This window comes from Astatotilapia calliptera, chromosome 23, assembly GCF_964374335.1.
Source record: "Astatotilapia calliptera chromosome 23, fAstCal68.1, whole genome shotgun sequence".
NCBI lineage: Eukaryota > Metazoa > Chordata > Actinopteri > Cichliformes > Cichlidae > Astatotilapia > Astatotilapia calliptera.
This window is the reverse complement of record NC_137443.1, coordinates 18,283,647-18,304,662: the sequence shown is the minus strand read 5'-3', so window position 1 is coordinate 18,304,662 and position 21,016 is coordinate 18,283,647. Positions and strand designations below refer to the sequence as shown.

The following is a 21,016-nucleotide window of genomic DNA, read 5'->3' as shown; positions in this document are numbered from 1 at the left end:
TTTCACACACACTCATACCTCTGCTTCACCTGTAGGAGATGTGTTGATGAAGCTTGCATGTAAGTTCAGTGAGGAAGCTCTGTACTCACACATCTGGTCCCCTTGTGTTTGGTGGCTAATCTAAGATTTATATAATTTCCCCTTTCCCATGCCAGTGACTAGCCTCAAGGGCCGATGTCCTGCAGGTTTTAGATCTCACCTTGGATCAACACACCTGAATCACATGATTAGTTCGTTACCAGGCCTCTGGAGAACTTCAGGACATGTTGAGGAGCTAATTTAGCCATTTAAATCAGCTGTGTTGGTTCAAGGACACATCTAAAACCTGCAGGGACACCGGCCCTCAAGGCCTGGAGTTGCCCACCCCCTGGGCTAGTCCAATCATCTTTATGCCGGCTTTCTTCAGTTAACCTAAATTGCTCTCTGATGCATCCATCAGAATATGAATATGTGTGAATGTTAGTAAGTACTTAAAAATCACTTAAAGCACTTAACTGATTGGATCAGTTAAGTGCTTTAAGTTCTCTGGGAGAATAGAAAAGCACTATAAAAGAATCAGTCCATTTAGTTGGTGCTCCCTTCCTTGGCCTAAGAAAAAGCATGGGATTAGTATGAATTATATTTATCTGGCAGTTTCCAATTTGGTTAAAAGCCTTCAGGTATCAGGCTGTTCTCCTTTGTCACCACTTCCCAGTTAATGAGGCGAGCCTGAACCATCCCTTAGATAGGCTGTCATTGATTTGGGCTTTCTCATGCCCTGAGCATTTTTTTTTACTTCACTTACTTCTTCTCACTTTCCATGCATTTACACACTACTACTGCATATCACTCCTGATCTTCATTCATCTTTCTCTGTATTCGTCTCACTTTTCTCCCATTTGTTGTTCCTGCACAGCAAATTCAAAAGTGTTAAATGTTTTGGTGTTAATAGTCTTCTTGCAAAAGTAGAGTTAATTTTACTCTAAGTAGAGTCACATTCTTTTAATGTAACTCTGAGGTGTAAAGTGATAGTAGTTAAAATCAAGTGTTAAAAATGAGTGTTTCTATGTCAAATCTGGAGGTGTTACAATGGAAACATTAACTCTTGACCTCTTAACTCTGAACTCCTAGAGGGGCTATGACACCAACAGAGTAAATTCACAGACTCCGCCCCCAGCACCATAGGCTCCAATCGAAGCTGAAGTGAAGCCGTTTCAGAACATTTTGCTCTACATATTTGAGTTGTTTGCCATGCTTGGTAAGTCATTTTTTTCAAAGATTGTTTCAATTATTATTATTAGCTTTTACTTCTGTGGCTCTTTGGAGTTGAGACAAAGCTGTGTGAAAGGCATTAGCCATGCTGCTCGGCGATAGCATAATATTCTGTTTTAGCTAGCTGAAAGGTATTGTTTGCAGCCTTGAAAAAAAGCTTGCATGTGAATTTTCAGTCAAACTTTTGGTCAAATACACCTAAAACAATGTCTAGAATGTGAAATGTTGGTATAATGGTTCTACTTGAAGCCTGAAAATGATCTCCTATAAAACAAAACGAGCAAACAGCAGTAGCAGGCGTACTGACTGGATTCGACGTTAGCATAGATCCCTCCAGAGTTTTGTGCACACGGTTTAGGTAAAAATTAAAAAGGTTGAGGTTTTACATTTAGTTCAGTATTACCTGTTGCCTGTGTTCTTGTCTTTTGGGAAAATACTTTACACAAGTAATGGCTCAAAGAGGATTCCTTTTTTTTTTCTGTGCTGCAATTGTTTACTGGATTATTTGTGCCATTAATTAGTGTCAACTAAGTTGTTTTCAATCTCCACATAGGATATGCTTGTGAAGATGGAATATGGGGGAGAGCAGAAGTGCGTTGAAGTTCCACAAAGTGATGAATAAAGGACATGCATATTGTATTGAAGAAATAAGTGATGAGAATGCTGTTATTTGCATTTACCAGCTCACCTATGTCAGACCTTTTGATAAACAAAATTCTAATGAAAGTGAGAACATGTACACTGTTACATCTTTCAGAAAATGTTTTGAAATTGTGCTGCACAGTTCAGAATAAATGTTTTTCAAAAACCATTGCGTCTTTTTAGTAAATGTTTATTTCCAAAAGAAATTTCTAGAAGTTCAGAACAGTAAAATTCCCGCTTTTTAGAATGAATTAGAAGATAACTCTTACGCAGTTAAACTAAAATACTCTTTGAGAGTTAATATATAAACTCTTAACACCAAGTGTTAAATTATCAACTCCAGACAGATTTGGTGTTTAACACTGGACCCATATAGACACTTTAATAGTGTTGAAATCAAATCCGACAGTGTTAATTTGGACGTGCTGGATTTGCTGTGTGGTCTCTCCACTTTTGTCTCTTCTTTTTTCTCACCCTTTAACCATTCAAGGCAGATGTCTGCCCTTCCTTTAGCTTCTTTCTGTTGGAGATGTCTTGCTGTTCATAGTATAGTGCTTTGTCTTAAGAACTTTAAAAAAGAAGGGGACGTCTGCCGGAGCTCACAGTGAGCATTCACTGTGAGTAACAGGGTAAAGATGGCGCCAATGTGTATGGCTTGCCGTCTGTTCCTCCACGTTTCTGTTTTAATGTTTTTATTTTGTTATGATGTCGACTCCCTGCTGGTCTATGATCGCCAAGTTTTACTTGATCTCCAACTATCTCCCAATACGCCGGTGTGTAGACTGGGAAATGCACACAAAATACCGCCTCCACTCCTGTCGTTGCTTCCTACTCACCTGCTCCGTGTACCTGTGCCGTCTCCGCGGAAGCGGGGCCGCCGTCGCGGCAAAAGGAGTGGGAGATTGGTGAAACTGAAGGCCTGTCTGGCGTTTGGTTGTGCTGTGCCTGGCGTTGCCTGTCGCGCCCCTTTTCCCTGGCATCTTCGTAGGCCATCCTATGCGTGTCTGGTGCCGCTCGCTGGCTCTGGGCTGTTCCCGCCCGGCCGCTCCCTGCCTCCCTGTCCACGGCGGCGCGGAGTGAGTATGCAAAACCTGCGTTACGTTGCGCGAGCTTCAAAGTCTAGTGACTATTCAACTCCGGCCAAATTTGGCCTGGTAAACGCCAGATCGGTATCAAATAAGACTTTTATCCTTAAGGAATATTTTTTGTCACACTACTTGGACTTTCTCTGCTTAACTGAGACGTGGATAACTGCTGGTGATTCCAGCGCCTTTGCAGAACTTTTGCCTTCGGACTGCTGCTATTTTAATGTCCCACGCAGATCTGGTCGAGGTGGAGGAGTAGCTACTATCTTCAGAGATTGCTACAAGTGCAAGCAGGTTTCATTGGAATTTTATTTTTCCAGTTTTGAACTGTTACTGTTTGAAATAGCCTGTTCTCCCCCTGTACTGTGCACAATGATATACAGGGCCCCAAAATACAGTAAAGACTTTATAAAGGAATTTGCTGCATTTCTAACTGAAGTCACGATAAAATATGACTCCTTTCTTATTGTTGGGGATTTTAATATTCATGTGTGCTGTCCAGATAAGCCCATGGTTAAAGACTTTTTGAATCTTACTGATTCTTTTAATTTAGTTCGATGTGTGTCTGCACCCACGCAACAGTGTGGCCACACTCTCGATCTGGTTTTAGCCCACTTATTGCCTGTTTTTAATCTGAAAGTCTCCGATCATATGCCGGTTCTGTTTGACATCTCTTTATCTAGAAATGAATTCAGAGGGCTTGTCCCTGCAAAGACATCTCGTTTGTTAAATTCTTCCACGGCAGCACGGTTCTCCACCTACTATAATCAGTTCTCCATTCCTGAGACACTCCAATACGTAGAGGAACTCAGTTTTTGGTTTCATACCACTTGTCAGACTGTCTTGGATATTGTTGCCCCTCTAAAAATTAAGCATCCTAAGACAAAGCTTGAACCCTGGTTGAACGATGAAACCCGTGCTGCGAGGCGTGAATGTCGTAGGGCTGAGCGGAGATGGAAAAAAGATAACTTACAGGTCTCTTTACAAAGTTTAAGAGAGTGCTGGGCCTTATATCAGCTTACAATAAAAGAAGCAAAGCGGAAACACTTTGCAAACATTATTATGGTGAATTATCAGAAACCACACATATTGTTTAAGTCAATTGAGACTATTTTAAGCCCTCCCTCTGCTCTTAGTTTTGAGCCTTCACTTGAAATGTGTGAAAGGTTTCTGCACTTCTTTATAAACAAGGTAGCCTCGGCTAGGGCGCAGATTATTTTGCCCACATTTGACCCCTCTGATCTTCCAATTTGCTCAGCTGTCTTTCAACAGTTTGAGTCGGTTACTCTTGCTCAGCTACAGGAGGTGGTGGATCATTTAAAGCCTTTAGGCTCACCATATGATCCTATCCCTCCCCTTTTTCTGAAAGAAGTTTTTTCTACCATATGTCCAACTATTTTAACCATTTTAAATAGCAGCCTTACTTCAGGTGTGGTTCCAAAGAATTTCAAAGATGCAATTGTGCAACCACTTCTTAAGAAACCTGGGCTAGATACAAACGCTGTTGAGAACTTTAGACCAATATCTAAGCTGCCCTTTTTATCTAAAGTCTTGGAAAAAATTGTACATGACCAATTGATCTCATACTTGAATGCACAAGATGTTCAGGAAATTTTTCAATCTGGTTTTAAAGCAATGCATAGCACTGAATCAGCACTTTTAAGAATTTTTAATGATATATTTTTATCATGTGATTCTGGTGAAAGTGTCATTCTTATTTTACTCGATTTAACTGCTGCATTTGACACTGTAAACCATGAAATTTTAATCTCACGTTTGGAGCAGTGTGTCGGTATAACAGGTGTGGCTCTGAAATGGTTCAGGTCTTACTTAACAAACCGAACCTTTTCAGTTCGCTTAGGAAACTGTGAGTCCTCCTGTGCTCCGTTGTCTCATGGAGTACCACAGGGTTCCATTCTGGGCCCTATCCTGTTTTCACTTTATTTACTTCCATTGGGCTCAATTTTTAGAAAACACAGACTCTCGTTTCACTGTTATGCAGATGACTGCCAGATTTATGTTCCTCTTAAAAAGAAAGATGGGTCGTCTGTAAATCGTTTACAAACATGTCTGGAGGACGTCAAGTCGTGGTTGGCGCTAAACTTTCTTTGTTTTAATGATTCTAAAACTGAAGTAATGGTGTTCAGACTTGCCTCCACTGCTGTTCCGTGTGTTGATTTGCAATCCCTGAAATCATTCTGTAAACCAGAGATTGTTAATCTGGGTTTTAAAATGGATCCTGAGCTTAAGCTTGAAAGCCAGATCGGGTTGGTTGTAAGGTCTAGTTTCTTTCATCTGAGGCAACTGGCCAAAATTAAGCACTTTCTTACGAGACAGCAATTTGAAACAGTAATCCACGCTTTTGTAACCGTTCGGCTGGATTACTGTAATTCTCTTTATTTTGGGGTGAGTCGATCTTCTGTTTTTCGACTGCAGTTAGTCCAGAATGCTACTGCACACCTTTTAACTGGCACTCATAGATACGAGCATATCACCCCACCCCATATCACCATTATATTCACTTCATTGGCTGTCCGTGCATTTTAGGATCCATTTTAAGCTTCTTTTATTTGTTTTTAAATGTTTGTCCAATGCTGCCCCTGTGTACCTCTCTGAGCTTCTTCATCCATACATACCTTCCCGGTCCCTCGGGTCGGCAGACCAGCTCCTCCTGAGCGTGCCCAGGACTAATCATAAGCTCAGAGGGGATCGGGCGTTTGCTTTGGCAGCACCAAAATTGTGGAATGAGTTGCCTTTACATGTTAGACAGGCACCTTCCTTATCTGTTTTTAAATCACGTCTTAAAACATATTTATTTACCTTGGCTTTTAGCACAGCAGGACTTGTTGATGTCTCTTAATACGTTTATTATTAATTATATTATTTTTAATTTTAAGATATTTTATATGTAATTTAAACTGTTTCCCCTCTGTTTTATATTTGTAGCACTTTGGTCAACATTGTTGGATGTAAAGTGCATTATAAATAAAGATGCTATGCTATGCCTTGTGGATGAGAGGTGAAACGTCATTACAAACTTAAAGTCCAGCTCTTAAGATTGTTATGACCTTTATAATTGAGAACCTGAACAGATCTAATGCTACATATTTAAATTTGTATTGCACCAAGCATGCCTGTTTACATGCACTAGGCTATTTGCATCAAGGTGCAAGAGTTTTCTGTTATATTAGGGGTTTATTTAAAATCAATCTAAAGGTAAAACATCAAAGAAATTAAAATTAAAACTTGGTGAACAAAGGCAGAACAGAATCTCAGCAGTGACAGGATTTAGGACAGGACCCTCCGGAGTCTGGACACTGGTGGTGGTGAACATGAAGACTGAACCTTGAATATAGCTCTGGCTGAGTTGGAGATGGGGAGGAGGTGGGATGCATAAAGAAGAGTCTTTGTGATGGCATGCCACACATGGTAAGCTCCACACCTCACCACCTGTTGATTCACTTTAGTTTAATTTACAGTCACTACTTTAAAATATTCTATTTATTGTTCAATATCGTTTCTTTATTAAATGTATTCATTTTTCCATCACACCTTCCAATGTTTATATGGCGTGCACACATATTAACCTTGCAAGGTCAAAGTTCTGTTTTATATTAATGCATCTTTCTTTGTTTGAGTTACCTGGGGGTTGGTGTCTCCTCCTGTCTGGCAAAAGGTGTGGCAAAGGGCTGGGAGACCTGAAGTACTACTGACAGCCTAATTGGATTGCACCACATGCTTCATTGCCTGGGGGGTGTTTCATGTTTGTTTAAATGTTTTGGATTAGTTGGTTATATGGCAGCCATCTTGTTTTCCCCCGTGTGTGTCATTTGGTTTAGCTAAACCAGTATTTAAGTCCCCCTGTGTGTCATTTCAGGAGGTCAGTTTACCATATGTTTGTTTGAGGTTTTGTTAATTATTATCTTGAGTTTAGTCTATTGAGTTGACCTCTTTTATTGGTCTGCCTGTTTAAGTTTGGCTTTGTTAAATATATTTTCATATTTTTGGGTCAATAAAACCCTTTTTTTGAATTAAAACCACCTGTGTCCTTTATGCTTTACTGCTTGGTCCCTGACAATTGGTGGCAGCAGTGGGATTCGAACCCACGCCTCCGAAGAGACTGGAGGAGCTTTATGGGAAATGGATCCAGCCAAAGGGTAAAACTATTCATGACATTGGTGAAACTATAATCTTGGAGCAGTTTCTCAGAATGTTATCTCCTGAGCTTCAGGTTTGGATCAAAGAACACAACCCTGGTTCAGCAATGGAAGCGGCTCGGTTAGCTGATGTTTTTGTTGCTGCCAGAAAGAAGGGGCAAGCATGGAGCCATAATGCATGGAACGCATCGAGGGACACCCGGAAGATACCTCAGCAAAACCATCTGGATTCAGCAAATACAAGCACCAGTAAGACCTCTCAGTCTACCACTAGACCACCAAAGGTCTCTGGTAAGAAGCTCATTTGTTATCTTTGTGGATTAGAGGGCCATACAAAACCCATGTGCCCAAGAAATTCTGCTAAAATGGTGCAAATGTGCTTTGCCCCTCGTTCTAATGCTGATCCTGAGCAGGAGAGTGACAAATCCATCAAAATGAGTCAGATTGAAGTGAATGGGGTTCTACTCAATGCCCTTCTTGACTCTGGCAGTTCTCAGTCTCTTATTCACTCAGATTTTGCCCCACCTAATATTGTTCGCACCAGTGATACAATTTCAATCTGTTGTGTCCATGGAGATGAGAAAAGATATCCGACAGCTGACATCTACATTAAAGTTCAGGACCAGATGTATCTGCTGAATGTGGGTGTCGTGAACAGTTTGCCTTACTCTGCCGTGTTAGTGCGTGACCTTCCTGTGCTTTTTGATTTGTTGGAGTCTGAGCAGACTGAGGAGTGCAATGTAGCCGTTACCAGAGCTCAGGCTAAGCAAGTCAGTACCCACTCTGAGACCCTGAGTGCCCTGCCTTTTTTTTTAATGAGGAGTTTGAGACAACTGTGGCGAAGCCACGGAAGACCCGCAGACAAAGAAGGCAGGAGAAATTCAAATTTTCACCTGTGGATACACTAACAGACGCTGAGCCAACACCGTCACCCCTAGGGTTTAATATTCCAACTGAAATTGCTGAACTCCAAAAATCTGATCAATCTTTAATATTTCTTTTTCGGAAGGCCAAAGAAAAGGAACCTGGAGTAGAGCAGGTTCTTAACAGTGAGTACATCTTGCAAAATGACATTCTCTATCGTCAGCAGGGGTCGGTGCTGCAGCTGGTGGTTCCCCAGAAGGTTAGAAACGCCATTCTCACCTTAGGGCATTCTATTCCGTGGGCTGGCCACCTTGGTAAACACAAGACCACAGCTCGCATCAAACATCATTTCTACTGGCCTGGTCTTAGCAAAGATGTGGCTCAGTTTTGTAAAAGTTGCCCACAGTGTCAGATAACATCTGCTAAAATCCCCCATAGAGCTCCACTCCAACCTCTCCCTGTCATCGGCACTCCTTTTGAGCGTCTTGGAATGGATATTGTAGGGCCTGTTGAGAGGAGCAAAGCAGGAAATCGTTACATGCTTGTTGTAACAGATTATGCCACAAAATATCCTGAGGTGTTCCCTTTAAAATCTATAAAGGCCAAGCCCATTGCGTTTTGTTTAGTGCAGTTCTTTGCAAGAGTTGGGTTTCCACGAGAAATACTAACTGATCAAGGCACTAACTTCATGTCTACTCTGTTAAAGCAAGTTTATCAGTTGTTGGGTATCCGGAGTCTGAGAACTTCACCATACCACCCTCAAACTGATGGGCTGACAGAACGGTTTAATCAGACATTGAAACAGATGCTCAGGAAGTTTGTCAACGACAGTGGTAACGATTGGGATCAATGGCTGCCATATCTACTCTTTGCTTATAGGGAAGTCCCCCAAGCCTCCACAGGTTTTTCCCCTTTTGAGCTGTTGTATGGTTATGAGGTTCGTGGCCCTCTAACTCTGTTAAAGGAGATCTGGGAGGGAGACAAGGCGGAGGAGGAATCCAAGAACATTTTGTCTTATGTCATTCAGATGAGAGAACGGTTGGAGAAAATGAGTGAACTTGCTCAATCACATATGGTGGAGGCCCAGCAGCAGCAGAAGTCTTGGTATGATAAATCTGCTCGTCAGCATGCGTTTGAGCCAGGACAAAAGGTGCTCGTGCTCCTCCCCAGTGACAACAACAAATTGTTGGCAAAGTGGCAGGGGCCATTTGAAGTCATGAGGAAGCTGGGACCCACCACATATGAGGTGTCCACCCCAGGACAGTTGCGCTCCAGCAAGGTCTTGCATATAAACCTTCTGAAGGAGTGGGTGGAGCGTATTGAACACAAGGCGGATGCAATGCTCATACGGCGAGTGCCTGAAGAAGATGAGCAATATCTACCACCTGCTGGCTCTCTAGATTATGATCTCAGCCATCTCCCAGAGGACAAGCAGCAGCAGGTGAGAGAAATCTGTAAATCAGCAGTCTTTCAAGAGAATCCAGGGAGAACTGACATTGTCGAACATGATATTGTGGTACGAGAAGGTGCCTCTGTGAGACGATTAAGTTACAGGATCCCGGAACGTCTGCTGCCTTCATTGAAGAAGGAAATTGATTTGATGTTATCCCTAGGGATCATCGAAAGATCTAAGAGTGAATGGTGCAACCCTGTGGTCTTGGTACCCAAAAAGGATGAGAGTATGAGGTTCTGTATTGATTTCAGGTACCTGAACTCCATATCCATGTTTGACTCCTACCCGACACCAAGAATTGATGATCTACTTGAACGTCTGGGAAAAGCAAGGTACCTGACCACAATAGATCTGTGTAAGGGTTACTGGCAGGTCCCACTCACTCAACGGTCCAGAGAGTTCACAGCATTCAGAACACCATGGGGGCTTTTCCAATTTACAGTCTTGCCATTTGGACTACATGGAGCTCCAGCAACTTTCCAACGGCTGATGGATCAGGTATTACATGACTGCTCTGACTTTGCTGCTCCTTACTTGGATGATATTGTTATCCACAGCAACACCTGGGAGGAGCATGTGGAACACCTGCGAACTGTTCTGGACCACCTGCACTCAGCTGGGTTGACAGTGAATCCGTCAAAGTGTGTTTTCGCCACTGCTGAGACAGAATACCTGGGCCATGTCATCAGCAAGGGGGTTATCAGGCCACAAGTCAGCAAAATCGAGGCCATGGAATCATCCCCCCCTGCCCCAAACAAGGAAGCAGCTGAGATCCTTTCTGGGCATGGCAGGTTTCTACCGTCGTTTCATCCCTCAGTTCTCCAACAGGGCAGCTCTGCTCACAGACCTGACGGGATCACGTTCCCCCAATTACATCCAGTGGACAGAGGAGGCAGTGGCAGCATTTCATGACATACAACAGTCACTAAGTAAGCAACCGGTTTTGTACAGTCCCAACTTTGATGAACCGTTCATATTACAGACTGATGCTTCAGATCGGGGCCTGGGAGCTGTCCTCCTTCAGGAAACCATGGAAGGCCGCCATCCAGTGGCTTACATCAGCCGGAAACTGTTTCCACGGGAAGTTCGGTATTCCACAGTAGAGAAGGAGACCTTAGCGATCAAGTGGGCCCTGGACTCCTTCCGCTACTATCTACTGGGAAGAGACTTCACCTTGGAAACTGATCACAAAGCACTACAGTGGCTTGAGCAGATGAAGGACACAAATGGGCGAATTACCCGCTGGTACCTGGCCTTACAGCCATTCCGATTCACTGTCCACCACGTACCAGGCAAGGAGAACCTTACTGCTGACTATCTCTCTCATCACACACCTCCCCTCTGAAGAGGGGAGGTGTGTGATGGCATGCCACACATGGTAAGCTCCACACCTCACCATCTGTTGATTCACTTTAGTTTAATTTACAGTCACTACTTTAAAATATTCTATTTATTGTTCAATATCGTTTCTTTATTAAATGTATTCATTTTTCCATCACACCTTCCAATGTTTATATGGCGTGCACACTAGTGATGGGACGTTCTGTATCGAGGCTTCGGAGCGTGTGTCGAGTAATGGAGGGGGCGTTTCCGCGAAGCGCGTATCGAGGCTTGCTTCATTTATGGGAGGAGCTGAAAATGATGACGTCCGAAGCCTCGCTGCCCGGCTGTACCACGTGACTGGTTCATGAAGTGGTTCGAACTTTGCCGCGAGATATGACAGCGATATAAACCCCTCAGACTTCATTCAAAAATGTGGGTGTTTGATGGAGAGTTGCGGTTAGTGAGAGTTTGGAGACCGTATGGAGGTTTATGAGAGTGAGGAAAGTCAGGAGAGAATGGAGCCAGCTAAGAAGAGGAGGATGTCCTCCCCTGTGTGGGAACATTTTGATCTTATTCCTCCCAACAAGGTATGTAAATTTCTACAGAAGATGTATTTTCATGATACTGATGGTGCAATACAATTTATGTTGAGCTGTCTTGACTTTTGTACAAGGTGAAGTGTTTGCTATGTGCCAGGGAGCTGGGATATAACAGCAACACCTCATCCATGCTTAGGCACTACAGAGCTTTGCATGAGAATAAGGGGGACACCGATCGTGGAGCAAGACCAGGTGAGCCATCAAATGCAATGATAATATAGGATGCAGTAATGTTACTAAATGATATAACAATATTATACAACTGTTATAAGTTACGTGTGTGATATTTATATTTGTGCTTTATCTTTATTGTCTTTCCTCAGGAGAACAATCTCAAATAGATGAAGACCTGGTCAGCATGGTGATTGAGGACTCCCAGCCATTTAGCATTGTGGAGGACAAAGGATTCAAAAGATTTGTTAAATCATTAAATCCTAGCTATGTTCTCCCCACTAAAAAGGTCATAAAAGCAGTGAAAATTTAGTTTTTACAGAATAAAATGTGAACAGGCAGGACTGAGGCTCAAAGCCTCAGTGTGTAGCTGTCCATACCTCAACGTTACAAAAGCACAACCACTGTCCACACCCCAACCACACCTCACCTCACAGTAAATGATCATTTCCATTTCAAGCATTTCCAAATAATCATTTCCCATACTGCCACTATAAATATACACAGTATACTGCCATCACTACAATATACATGTTTTACACACTCCTTTTGTTGTTGACATTTACAGGCTGTGTGCAAAATGCCACACTCTTCAAATTCATGCCAGCTATTATTTTTACGTCCAGTAGGTGTCCTGCTAGAGCAAATGAAGCTTCATGAAGCTTCGCGTTGGGGTGAACCAATTGGATGAAAAGCTTCAGTGCTTCATGGGGCTTCATCTGCCCATCACTAGTGCACACATATTAACCTTGCAAGGTCAAAGTTCTGTTTTATATTAATACATCTTTCTTTGTTTGAGTTACCTGGGGGTTGGTGTCTCCTCCTGTCTGGCAAAAGGTGTGGCAAAGGGCTGGGAGACCTGAAGTACTACTGACAGCCTAATTGGATTGCACCACATGCTTCATTGCCTGGGGGGTGTTTCATGTTTGTTTAAATGTTTTGGATTAGTTGGTTATATGGCAGCCATCTTGTTTTCCCCCGTGTGTGTCATTTGGTTTAGCTAAACCAGTATTTAAGTCCCCCTGTGTGTCATTTCAGGAGGTCAGTTTACCATATGTTTGTTTGAGGTTTTGTTAATTATTATCTTGAGTTTAGTCTATTGAGTTGACCTCTTTTATTGGTCTGCCTGTTTAAGTTTGGCTTTGTTAAATATATTTTCATATTTTTGGGTCAATAAAACCCTTTTTTTGAATTAAAACCACCTGTGTCCTTTATGCTTTACTGCTTGGTCCCTGACAGTCTTAAAGGAAGAATGATGGAAAGCACAGATTTAAACCATGCAAAGTGAAGGCTAATTGGTTCAAAGAAGGCAGGCGAGAAGATGATTGGACTACAGTAATGATGTCAGTATTGAGAATGAGAATGTGGGAAAGCAGTGGTCATGAAAAGAACAGAAAAGGAGAACTGTCTAGTGAGTGGAGCTTCTGGACCAGAACATAGGAGGAGCTCTGCTTCTTAAAGACTACTTTGTGCTTCTGTTCAGCTCACTACAGCAATCTGTGAGGCTCATCTACCCGTCTGCTCCTACTCCCACCTGTGACCACAGACACTGACAACTTCAACATCTTCTGGGAACACACAATTATTTTAAGATAAAAGTGTAAATCAACTGATTTTATTTTGAAATTCGGAGTTTCTTGAAGCTGTTTCCACAGTTTAAACTGGCATCATGCAGTTTTTCTTCTCACCAGCAGAGGGACACAAATCGCCATCAATGAAGTTCAAGGAGATGTTAGCGACATCAGAGCTGTGCTGAACATTTGGGGGGGGGGGTCAAGATCTCTAAATAAATAAACAAATATAAATAAATCTGGGTAAATTCCCAGATGCTTAAGCATGCAACTATTTTGTTGCTAATGCCTGAAATGAGTAAAGAAAGTCAAAAGCCTATTTATGCAAGATAATTCATAATTTTATTGTGGGGGCTATATTGGTTGGGTCTGATTATTGGGGGGTACGTATTGTTCTTATCAATATGGAAGTTCATGTCTCTTTAATTGGATCAGTTTTCAAAAGCAGCTGTGTTTGATAGAAACATGAGAAATGCTTAATGTCTTTAATATTTTATACATTGAGTACTGTTGGAGTATGGAGCATGGAGCATCCAAACAGCCTGTCTGTTCTCAGAATTTGACAACAAATTAAAGAAAAAACCATTCAAATGTGCTCTTAATATGAAAATCTGTTCCCATTGAGAGCTTCTTTCCTGTCCTGCTTAAGTGAAACAGTAAGAGCATGTGGTGAGGTTGGAAAAATCGGTGTGGAAAAATGACAGTCTCAGATGTGTTTACACTGTGAGGTCTGAGCTCAACACTTCCTGTTTGTTAAACCCGATTTAAATACATTCGGCTCAGTTATCAATAGGAACATTTATAGAATCAGTCACCTGTCAACGCTGCTTCCTGGAGTCCCTTTCTTTCATTTTTCCATGGTTTCCCTCAGTAACCAGACTCTCCCTGCCTCCCCAAACCCCAACTGAGGTCGGACTTTAAAGTCGTCATGAGACAGCTAAAGGTTTAGTCCATGAGCACTGTCACCATGGAAACGTCACTTCTGAACACACATAAAGCTGACTGATCGTTCATCAGCTTTTGTTTTCTAGCGTCTCTTCCGGCGGTGCATGTTTGATTCCTCCACAATAAAAGCCCCCTCCCTGTCACACTGCGGCGTGTCGTGATGCGTTCACTGTTAGGGAACGGCCCACCTGCGGCTCACCTGCCAGCCCGTCTCGTGTGTACATCAGGGTCCGGGAGTTAGCAGCGCCTTCTCCTCCTCGGGAGCTCCGATAAGATGGCGGATTAACGAGCTGACGTTTATTTCACCGACGCTGCTGTGACGGTTAGTCCCTGCGGAGGGGTGCGGGATCAGATGCGGGATATTTACGGTTTTCCGGCTGAGGTTTTCCGGTGGTGACGCCGGCAGACGGCTAACTTCAGCTCTCTGCTGCGGCATCTCGGCCGAAGCCGCTCCGCACGTCCTCTGACCGCAAAACCGCAGGGGCAGGATCCCGGTTTTGACACAAACCCGGGTTTATCAGGGGTTTTATTGGTTCAGGTTAGTGCACCGAGGACTAAAGGGGCCCTTTGTGGATAATTCGGGCGCAGGTACACCTCTGAGTGATGCGAACTGCGGGACTCTGATCCCGGAGAGTCTAACTGCAGAATCACATTACAATCGCCTTTTTTCTTTGAAGATAGCCCGGTTTATTTTGGATAATCTCATTCTAAACTTGAAGTGGGTAGATTCAGGACTGACGGGGGCCTTTGTGGATAATTTGGCTCCAGGTAAAATCCTCCTGGGCTATGGAGACATGAGATACGGGCCGGACCAGGAACCCGACCGGAGAGAAGCGGAGCCTGCAGCGGAGCCTAGCATCAAGAAAACCAGTTTTTAGTCTCCATCCGGCTTATTCAGGATTTTTTATTTTTTATTTTTATTTTGAGCCGCATGTCCCGGACCACGGGGGGTCTCTGAGGATCATCCGGAACCATGGGGACTCAGGGACCGGGCCGGAAGAGGATCCCAAACCGGGAGAAACTGACCGGAGAAGACGATGCACTGAACCAGATCGCCCGGGAGGTGAGGATGTTTATTAATAGACCCGCTGGTGTCGATTTGATCGATCAGGGGGAGAAATTGACATCAGAGAAACGTTTCTGTGAATCACAGCTGGTCCCAGCTGTTTAGGGCCCAGGGCCGCACACTGCTTAGGGGCCCCTCTGGACCCCGGCCAAGACTTTATTTCACAGCAGAAGATCAGAAGCATTAAATTATTACAGTAAAATATTAATATATCTGAGTAACGTCTAAAAAATTAACATTTTAAAATGTGTTTACATAAAAATAATAGGAACAAATCATGAAATTTTTACTCAATTTGAAAGTGAAATGATAAAATTACAGTATAATTTGTGTTCCAATAGTTTGATACTTCAGAGTATTGTACAGTTTTACTTTCAGTATGTCACAGATCTGTAGATCTTTGGTTCCTCATATTTTCCATCTGACTGTGACATCAGTGGATGGTGTATGGAGTCTAAATCGAGATTAAATCAGGAGATCTGCTGCAGGTCACGTTTGGTGTCACATCTGAGCGGTTTGTAGTAAAGACCTGATGATTGTGATGATGATGATAATTGGGAGGAAAAAATGTGAGAACAAAAGTGTGTCGCCCTGGGTGCTCAAGCTGGAAACTCAGACTGATGTTGCAGATTGACTGCTTTCTAACTCTGAGCCCTGACTATAATCTGTTTTTAGTAAACTGTCTGTTTCAGGTGATAGAACTTGGTATCAGACACTTTTAGTACTTGACCTGGGTTTATAGTGACCAGAGGTGATCTGGAAATAACAGACTGCATATCACCAATTGGCTGCACAGTAACGTCACTTGATGAGTTACGAGAGCACCTCCTTAACAAAAATCAAAACTGCCATTTTTGAAACAAAGGACTTCACTGGAAGTCATTTGATGTAACAACTCCACACACGTTAGGTACTACTCGACTATAATGGAGCAACGCCTATGGTATAGTTCAGGGGTATCAAATGTAAGGCCTGGGGACCAGAATTGGCCCAGCAAGGACTCTAATCTGGCCAGTTTGATGGATTTGGAAGATGTGAAGGACAAAATGTTGGATTGGTAACTTGTTAAAATGACGTTGGACGGCGGTAACACATTAACTAGCTAACCGCGCTAACGTGTTGATAATGTGCAGCCCCACATACAGGGTGATCCACGATAACTCACTAACGGAGATTTGCCGCGTTAACGTTAACGTCATTTTCACGAGATTAACACTGACAGCACTAGGTTTTCTTTTATGATAAATTTGAAGTGTGGCAGCTTCAGCTGTAATTGAAAAGCTACATAGTCTCGTCCATGTGCATTAGTTTGTTTCGTTATGTTAGTAATTCTGTTAATATTCCCTGTGTATGTACTGCCAACTTTAAAACGCAGTGCAGGGTGTGTAGTTACAAATGTAACACATTTTTGGTTTTAGAAAAGAGAAGATGAATGGAAATGAAGACAACTAAAAACTGTGTGCCACTGATCACCATCATGATTGGTGATCTCACTAGTCTGTTGCAGCACTTGGGTCCCATCACATTACAGGAAAACAGCATCTCTGCATATCTGCAGTACAAACCAGTTTAACTATGAGGGCAAGAACTCGTAAGTCATGATGCAGGCGAGATGCTGATTTGCTCTCGTTGCCCGGTTCTGGTCAGAAGCTTTCGTGGATGTGGAGTAAACATCCTTTCATCCAACCCAACACTTATCAGATTCAATGAAAACTCCCAGCATGTGTCACACCTCACTGTGGAGCTTGTTTTTGTTGTTGTTGCTGTTGCTCGGTGATGTTGCTGTTGCTCGGTTGTGGTTCTTCTCTCAGCGGGTGGTGGCGCTAGCTGTGGAGCCTCACCCTGAAACTGGTTTGGCCACATTCAGTGAGCCTGAAGCACGTACACACACACACAGCCTTTAAGCTGTGTGGGTGTGTGTGTTTCTAATCAGCAGTGTGGACACTGTTAAATCAGGCTTTTTTTTTTTTCACTGGAGTCTGGTGTGACACAAATACCAACGTTTTCCCTCACTGACCGTCTCTATCCTGGATTTGGAATCTGTGCTGCTTCCTCAGTCTCCCTGTGTTGATTTTAGCATTGAGGTTTTACAGACACAACATTAACCAAAAGATCTAAGGAAAAGGCCGATAAGGCCCCAGTCACAAGGCTTAGAAATTGGTTTGTGACCATCTGGCAGCTACCAATCAAGAACAAATTATTATTTGAGTTAGGAGTAGTTTCTGGAGGTTTACAGTTGCTGGGAAAATTATTGCTTGTGCCCCAGTCACACGAGCTTAGAGACCAGTCTTTGATCCCCCTGTCAGTAGGCAAAAACGTGTATTGCCTAACCGGTTGCTTTAATAACACATTGCTGTGGTTGTGGTTTTGAATGTGTCAGGTGTGGTGAATCTGTACACAATTATTTTCTGAGTTATACTTAGAGTACTAATGTGGGAACTTCAACATTTTGTGCTATTTGGATTAGACTGCCTACTGACATTTTTGTTTTTGTGGTGCATCCTGTCATATTTGTGCATTCCAACGTGAAAGTTGAATGAAAATGGCATTTTAATAATTTTTGTGACTAAAACTGTTTGTTAAAAAGCATTCTATGTAACAGGAGTGCTCTGCTTTTTTAAAATTCTTTTTAAATTGTATTTTTAACTAGCTGATATTTAGACCATTTTTGATGCGTTTGTTCCAAATTTCAGATTCAGATTCATCTTGATTGTAAGAAAAAAAAAAACAGGTTGTTTTTTTAAAATATATATATATTAATGTTCAAACATTGCTTCATGTTTCAATGTGTGGGAAAAAAAAGGCCTTACTATGGCTAGTTGACCATTTTAAAAATATGTATAAATCTTCAAAGAAATCTTCAAAAGTACTTGATATATGTAGCTGAAAATGTAAGCAATGACTGTAAATGTTAAAATCCTGCAGAATAAAATTTGCATACAAATAAGATAGTTGAGCAGGATATGTTGTAAAAATTGGCTGATTTCAGATGAAGTTACACTAAAAGATTCTACAACAGGACACCTAAACTGCTGACGTGTCAAATCTGCATATAGACTAAGCCTTTAAATTCTTTTTGTACATTTAATAGTTACTAACAGTCACCGCTGTGGCTGTAGCTAAGAGAAGAGATAAAACCTGCACTTTATGCATTAACGAAGTACTCAATTGTAATCCATAGATTATCTCTTGTTGCAATGATAGTTATGTCTAACTGACTAAAGACCTTAAATCACACACTTCTAACACTATATTACTCTACAGTGCTTTACCTTTCACACACACTCATACCTCTGCTTCACCTGTAGGAGATGTGTTGATGAAGCTTGCATGTAAGTTCAGTGAGGAAGCTCTGTACTCACACATCTGGTCCCCTTGTGTTTGGTGGCTAATCTAAGATTTATATAATTTCCCCTTTCCCATGCCAGTGACTAGCCTCAAGGGCCGATGTCCTGCAGGTTTTAGATCTCACCTTGGATCAACACACCTGAATCACATGATTAGTTCGTTACCAGGCCTCTGGAGAACTTCAGGACATGTTGAGGAGCTAATTTAGCCATTTAAATCAGCTGTGTTGGTTCAAGGACACATCTAAAACCTGCAGGGACACCGGCCCTCAAGGCCTGGAGTTGCCCACCCCCTGGGCTAGTCCAATCATCTTTATGCCGGCTTTCTTCAGTTAACCTAAATTGCTCTCTGATGCATCCATCAGAATATGAATATGTGTGAATGTTAGTAAGTACTTAAAAATCACTTAAAGCACTTAACTGATTGGATCAGTTAAGTGCTTTAAGTTCTCTGGGAGAATAGAAAAGCACTATAAAAGAATCAGTCCATTTAGTTGGTGCTCCCTTCCTTGGCCTAAGAAAAAGCATGGGATTAGTATGAATTATATTTATCTGGCAGTTTCCAATTTGGTTAAAAGCCTTCAGGTATCAGGCTGTTCTCCTTTGTCACCACTTCCCAGTTAATGAGGCGAGCCTGAACCATCCCTTAGATAGGCTGTCATTGATTTGGGCTTTCTCATGCCCTGAGCATTTTTTTTTACTTCACTTACTTCTTCTCACTTTCCATGCATTTACACACTACTACTGCATATCACTCCTGATCTTCATTCATCTTTCTCTGTATTCGTCTCACTTTTCTCCCATTTGTTGTTCCTGCACAGCAAATTCAAAAGTGTTAAATGTTTTGGTGTTAATAGTCTTCTTGCAAAAGTAGAGTTAATTTTACTCTAAGTAGAGTCACATTCTTTTAATGTAACTCTGAGGTGTAAAGTGATAGTAGTTAAAATCAAGTGTTAAAAATGAGTGTTTCTATGTCAAATCTGGAGGTGTTACAATGGAAACATTAACTCTTGACCTCTTAACTCTGAACTCCTAGAGGGGCTATGACACCAACAGAGTAAATTCACAGACTCCGCCCCCAGCACCATAGGCTCCAATCGAAGCTGAAGTGAAGCCGTTTCAGAACATTTTGCTCTACATATTTGAGTTGTTTGCCATGCTTGGTAAGTCATTTTTTTCAAAGATTGTTTCAATTATTATTATTAGCTTTTACTTCTGTGGCTCTTTGGAGTTGAGACAAAGCTGTGTGAAAGGCATTAGCCATGCTGCTCGGCGATAGCATAATATTCTGTTTTAGCTAGCTGAAAGGTATTGTTTGCAGCCTTGAAAAAAAGCTTGCATGTGAATTTTCAGTCAAACTTTTGGTCAAATACACCTAAAACAATGTCTAGAATGTGAAATGTTGGTATAATGGTTCTACTTGAAGCCTGAAAATGATCTCCTATAAAACAAAACGAGCAAACAGCAGTAGCAGGCGTACTGACTGGATTCGACGTTAGCATAGATCCCTCCAGAGTTTTGTGCACACGGTTTAGGTAAAAATTAAAAAGGTTGAGGTTTTACATTTAGTTCAGTATTACCTGTTGCCTGTGTTCTTGTCTTTTGGGAAAATACTTTACACAAGTAATGGCTCAAAGAGGATTCCTTTTTTTTTTCTGTGCTGCAATTGTTTACTGGATTATTTGTGCCATTAATTAGTGTCAACTAAGTTGTTTTCAATCTCCACATAGGATATGCTTGTGAAGATGGAATATGGGGGAGAGCAGAAGTGCGTTGAAGTTCCACAAAGTGATGAATAAAGGACATGCATATTGTATTGAAGAAATAAGTGATGAGAATGCTGTTATTTGCATTTACCAGCTCACCTATGTCAGACCTTTTGATAAACAAAATTCTAATGAAAGTGAGAACATGTACACTGTTACATCTTTCAGAAAATGTTTTGAAATTGTGCTGCACAGTTCAGAATAAATGTTTTTCAAAAACCATTGCGTCTTTTTAGTAAATGTTTATTTCCAAAAGAAATTTCTAGAAGTTCAGAACAGTAAAATTCCCGCTTTTTAGAATGAATTAGAAGATAACTCTTACGCAGTTAAACTAAAATACTCTTTGAGAGTTAATATATAAACTCTTAACACCAAGTGTTAAATTATCAACTCCAGACAGATTTGGTGTTTAACACTGGACCCATATAGACACTTTAATAGTGTTGAAATCAAATCCGACAGTGTTAATTTGGACGTGCTGGATTTGCTGTGTGGTCTCTCCACTTTTGTCTCTTCTTTTTTCTCACCCTTTAACCATTCAAGGCAGATGTCTGCCCTTCCTTTAGCTTCTTTCTGTTGGAGATGTCTTGCTGTTCATAGTATAGTGCTTTGTCTTAAGAACTTTAAAAAAGAAGGGGACGTCTGCCGGAGCTCACAGTGAGCATTCACTGTGAGTAACAGGGTAAAGATGGCGCCAATGTGTATGGCTTGCCGTCTGTTCCTCCACGTTTCTGTTTTAATGTTTTTATTTTGTTATGATGTCGACTCCCTGCTGG

General features: G+C 41.8%; 4 long non-coding RNA genes across 4 annotated transcripts; 3 read left to right on the top strand and 1 right to left on the bottom strand.

Annotated features, from left to right (window-relative positions):
* The first annotated feature begins 1,001 nt into the window (after window positions 1-1,001).
* LOC145424388 (uncharacterized) lies at window positions 1,002-2,062 on the top strand. Its single transcript, XR_013905449.1, has 2 exons — window positions 1,002-1,237; window positions 1,805-2,062. It is a non-coding gene; the product is annotated as an uncharacterized LOC145424388 (long non-coding RNA).
* Window positions 2,063-8,111: 6,049 nt separating this feature from the next.
* Window positions 8,112-15,286, bottom strand: LOC145424390 (uncharacterized). Its single transcript, XR_013905452.1, has 2 exons — window positions 13,932-15,286; window positions 8,112-8,505 (listed from the first exon to the last, which is right to left on the bottom strand). It is a non-coding gene; the product is annotated as an uncharacterized LOC145424390 (long non-coding RNA).
* Window positions 10,956-11,886, top strand: LOC145424393 (uncharacterized). The gene is made up of 2 exons (XR_013905456.1): window positions 10,956-11,566; window positions 11,698-11,886. It is a non-coding gene; the product is annotated as an uncharacterized LOC145424393 (long non-coding RNA).
* A 4,115-nt stretch (window positions 15,287-19,401) lies between the features above and the next one.
* LOC145424389 (uncharacterized) lies at window positions 19,402-20,462 on the top strand. Its single transcript, XR_013905450.1, has 2 exons — window positions 19,402-19,637; window positions 20,205-20,462. It is a non-coding gene; the product is annotated as an uncharacterized LOC145424389 (long non-coding RNA).
* Window positions 20,463-21,016: the final 554 nt, after the last annotated feature.